Raw genomic sequence first — 4,864 nt, 5'->3', positions numbered from 1 at the left:
CCCCCCATAAATGATGTATATCAAATGTCAAAACATTGTAAAATATTTAATAACATTGTATAATAACTAAATTTCTTAGAGGCCAATACAATATCTTCAAAATCCTTCTTTTGTCTGTCCAACATCCAAATATATTCAATTTACAATTATATAAAACAAAGAATAAACCATCAAATCCCCACATTAGAGAAAGTGGAACCAGTCAATGTTTGACGTTTTGGTTTGAAAATTACATTGACAATTGATGACAAATTTCGCATTGATTAACTAAGTAATTGACTGAGTAATTTTGTCAGCCCTATGATTTACAGTTTTTCAGATTGAACTCTTTAAAACCTAAGACCTAATGTTTATTGTGAGCAAGGAAAAATGCATATTGAATACCTGCATAGAATGTGTAGCATGTTGATGACAATTTGTGGCACTGTCAAAATCACTGACCAGTGATTGTTCAGCTGTTTAGACGCCAGTCTGAAAGACGTTACTGAACCAAAGTGAAACTCATCCTCCCTTCCCACATGAATATGAATAACAAGAAATTAACCTGATGATGCTGCGGCTGTTGGGAGATGAATACTTATGAGATCTTCAACCTTGTGACATCAGACATGCTACGGAAGAGACAAGAAATTATAATTCCCCGTTGACAATTCCTAAAAAGCCTGAAAAAGAGAAAATAAAGGACATTCCACACCCCTGCGACGTGAATTGCACATTCCCAAGCAGGTATGCATGGGCAGTGGTGTAGTCTAACGTATTGTAGTGGGTATAATGTAAATATTGGCCAGAATTTGCATTTGGGAGAGGGGGGGCCATATCATAGTTGGGGGTTCAGGGTGTCCTCCCCCAGGGAAGTTTTGAACAACTTTATTTCCTGTGTTCTGATAAACTTTTATGAACCAATTTATGGTGGAAATACCTTTATTTAGTCTGTGAAGAAGAAAAACACAGACGACAATTCAAAGTATATCAAAAATATAATGTAAAGTATGTAGTTGTGTCATTGGTCATTTTTAAGTGGGTATATGGAAATCCTGGAGGTTACTCAGTGGGTATACCTGCGTATTACGTAGACTACAACACTGTGCACAGGCACACAATGTTAGACAGTAAACAATACCTGCCGCTAGGGCCTAGAATGTGGGCTAACTACTGGAGATACATATCTGAGTACAGAAGTCTTGAAAGTGAGCAAATGTCTACATAAACAAATGTGAGTTGGTCATGTCATGCACTTATATTAAAATCAACATAAAAACACGCAGACAAATAAAACTTGCACCAGATCAAATAAATGCAAAAAAAACACAGATTGTTGCAATAACTGAGTATTAAGATGTTCTTAATTAATGTCAGTAAATATAAAAGATGAGACAGAGGCAAGTCTGGGCTACTGTCAACTGATATGTCTTCATTTGAAAGGTGTCTGTGTACTACTACTGACAGGGTTTCAGACTGTTTGCATACCCACACACAGACACACACAAACAAATCCTTAGATGAAACTCCACGTACACAGAGCAGAGATTTAATTCCTTCTTTATCATATCGGTGCATCGGACAAGTTCCACAGTGCACGATAAGGAGGAAAAAGGGGGAAAACACAAACCAAGCGTGAAGCAATATGTGCCTTTTGAAGTTTCCTTTCTTCTTGGAACTAGCTTTGGCGTAACGTGCCTAGTTAAGCAGATCATTAAGTGTAATGGTTGGGGAGGATTGCAGAGCTTTATCTCTGATGTCAAGAACAAAGTTCTTGATGATCTGGGGGGATTCTGGAACTGGATTTGATGGGAATTCCCATGCCTGCTGGGACAGTTTACTCGTGCTAACAGACAGGTGCTATCATAAATCTAGAGTCAAGGAATTACTCACTCAGCTTTACATACTGAGACTTAAGATATATGGGGATGGTTATCTAGTTATCCTTTGGCAGATTATATCTACAGTCTCAATTGAAGGTTCTCCTTTGGATAGATGCCATGTACATGTCTGGCAGTGATATGGGACAATGAATTAATTAATTCAATTTATGGAAAATAAATGTACATTGTTAATGTAAAACCTGTTGCTAAAACAATGCAAGAGATGCCAAATACTAAAAGGTCTTCACCTTTGCCAGCTCAGTATTGAGTGAATAAAAGGCCACACAACAATAAAACATGTGGCTTTAAATGAGATCTGATGGAAGAAGATGAAACAAAATCACAAGGTCTGCAGGTTGCGCTCAACTTTGGTAAAGAAATACAAAGAGCAGTGAAGCAGCGTCACGGGAATTTGTGTTGGTAAGGGATTCATTTCATCAAAGGAGAAACAAACCAGGACAGAGCACAACTTCTTCATCTTAGCATGCCATGAAGCAGTGCCATGATGCACATCTTTATTCATGAGAACACTTGATCTGTGCATAAAAAGCTTTTGAAAATGGTTTGTATTTTTTCAGTTGAGAAATCGGAGGGGGAATGTTGTTTGAGGATTAGCTTTACTAAAACGGTTTCTCAGGATGAGAATAAGCTTTGAAAATATTTCCCTTCTAGGCAAATAAAAGGCGACCGCCAACAATTCTTTCTTTTTTTTCTCTCCTCACTTCTCTTTTGTCGATGCCCTCCCCTGCTTTGCATTTGTATCACTACAAATCGGGAAATCGCTTCCACACACTTCTTGTGTTTATGAAAACACAAGTTTCCAAGAGCCTGCAATGAATTTATATTTGGGACAAGCTACGTAGTGCATTTCCCTCCCCTGGCAATGTGCCCCTCCACAAGCTTTCCATGGAGCTTTGTCCCCCCTGGTTTCCATAGTGCCGACTGATTGATTCGCTCTATAATGGCTTCCTGTGTTGGGCATGGTCTAGGACCGACATCTGTAAGGGTGGATTGGGCATGCTGGGTTTGTTTTGCTCTGCTACGCTCATCTGTGGTGTAGTAAAGTGAGGTATCTGCCTTTTCTGTGGCCTGGGAGAATGACGTGCTCCATTATAAAAAGAACTGACTCCAATGAAAAATAAGCCTTGGGTACTACCGACCGCTGGTCACTGAGTGGATTACATTGCCCCAGGGGGTTAAGTTCAGCCTCTGATGCTGATGACTGAGAAGGGGGAACACTAGTAGCTGTTTTGTGAGTGATAAAGTTATACTGAGTGTTAATGTCAAAAGCAGTTTATGTTTAAAGGACCACTATGAGTCCTCACAGAAGCCGATGTTCAACTTAGGGTCGTAGAGTGGACTTCAGTGTGAGTTTAGCATGCCAATAGCCACAGCTCTAAATAGATCGGTAGCACTGCTTAAAATCAGGAGACAAAAGGATTGTAAATATTTAATTTGAATATTAAGAATCACAACACAGAATCAAATCACAGAAAGATGGACAAGGACAACACGGCAATAATAAATTGATAGACAAAAATCAATTCAGGAAGTTAAATAGTAGAGTATTCATAAAATGTAGATGAGGGTCTGTTAGAAACATGGTGTAAAATGTGACAATAGAATTTTGTTTACAGAAACGTTTCAAATGTTTATTTTATCTTTAAAAATGTAACTTTGTAATTTAAAAAAAAAATGTGTATGCTGTATATTGATATGGGCAAGACAATTTTGTTGTTAGTTGGATTTAACTTATATATGTCACACGCCAATGACTTGAGATGTTTTAATTTTTAAGTATAACAAACAAGAAATCAAGCTTGTGTTTTTATCCACTCTAGGATTAGCAGACTTTGCTCAAATCTTCTCCCCAACACAACAACTCATAAGTGTTCACATTGCCAGTAACAAACTTTAACACAAAACTCTGTGTTTGGGCAAACACCTTAAGCCTAAAATCCATCCTTATTTCAAACTTATGCCTTAAAATTAGGAGTTAACATCTGAGGGTGCTGCTCAGCCATGAGGTATTAGGAGGTAAGGGACAAAGCCCACCTGCAAAGCTGGAGTTGACATGAAACAAAAAAAATAACACACCCAAAACAAAAGCTTCATCCAAAAGCCGGTTCAGAAGCCTTTCTTCATTATCCAGGGATGTGGAGCAGATCTGAGAAATGGGAAAAGTCCCACGTGAAAGCAACAGGCTTCCACAAACCACAATAGCCTTTACTTGCGTTTTGAATTGGATTGAACTAATTATGCTGGATTGTTGGGATGATAAGCAAGCGTAAAGATTCAGGGTTAGTACAAGCCCCAACAGAGGAAAAAAAACACATCTACTTTCATCTAATTCATCGCAATTCATCAGCATCTGAGTCTGCAAACAGACCCAGCAGCTTGCTCCATTGCCTCTTGAATAAGCACCGACTGACACATGAAAGTAGGGAAATTTTGCACCCAGTCAGGAAATTATACGCTGAGTCAAATCTGAGCTGATACTGTTGAAAGACCTCAGATTGCGACACACAGGGAGTCTTACTTGTCCTTTGTGAGGGTATCAGGAGGACCTGTTGCATTACCAGGTACAGGGGCGTAGCACACAATTCCGGGCCCTGTAGAAAGGCATTTTCTGTGGGCCCCTCCCCGCATCCACAGCTATTCATTCTAGTCTAATTCATTCTAACCTCTATCCTAGGCCAAGTCTCGGAGGGACGAAACCGTCACAACATTTAAGAATAATCTGGATACCCTACTCTTTGATAAAGCTTATAGTAAGGCTAGCCAGGCCCACCTGCTTCTCTTCATAGTCTTCAGATTAACTTACCATATAATCAATAATTTAATAAAAGTAGAAGGAGGCAGGCCAGTAAAGCCTGATCCGCTTGTGGAGAGTTCTAGCCCGACCAGGCTCCTCTCCTTAACCTGTCTCTCTTAGTTATATTACTTTTTAGCTGTTATAGTTCTAGACTGCCATGGAACTTCCTTCCTTTGACACACTGAGC

At 39.2% G+C, this 4,864-nt stretch overlaps 1 protein-coding gene and 1 long non-coding RNA gene across 2 annotated transcripts in view; one reads left to right on the top strand and one right to left on the bottom strand.

Moving 5' to 3' along the window:
• The first annotated feature begins 988 nt into the window (after positions 1–988).
• LOC116689788 (uncharacterized) overlaps positions 989–4,864 on the top strand; it is a 14,212-nt gene continuing 10,336 nt past the window's right edge. Inside the window, exons 1-2 of the long non-coding RNA XR_004332098.1 lie at positions 989–999; positions 4,445–4,529. This is a non-coding gene — a long non-coding RNA (uncharacterized LOC116689788). The remainder of the gene's footprint in view (positions 1,000–4,444; positions 4,530–4,864) is intronic.
• Positions 1,865–4,864, bottom strand: part of susd2 (sushi domain containing 2) — a 24,102-nt gene continuing 21,102 nt past the window's right edge. Inside the window, exon 16 of the transcript XR_004332097.1 lies at positions 1,865–1,876. The gene's annotated coding sequence lies outside the window, so the exon portion shown is untranslated. The remainder of the gene's footprint in view (positions 1,877–4,864) is intronic.

The sequence above is a fragment of the Etheostoma spectabile genome, chromosome 5 (assembly GCF_008692095.1).
Source record: "Etheostoma spectabile isolate EspeVRDwgs_2016 chromosome 5, UIUC_Espe_1.0, whole genome shotgun sequence".
NCBI classification, from domain to species: Eukaryota; Metazoa; Chordata; class Actinopteri; order Perciformes; family Percidae; genus Etheostoma; species Etheostoma spectabile.
Note: the sequence above shows the minus strand (reverse complement) of the source record. Positions and strands in the feature narration are given on the sequence as shown.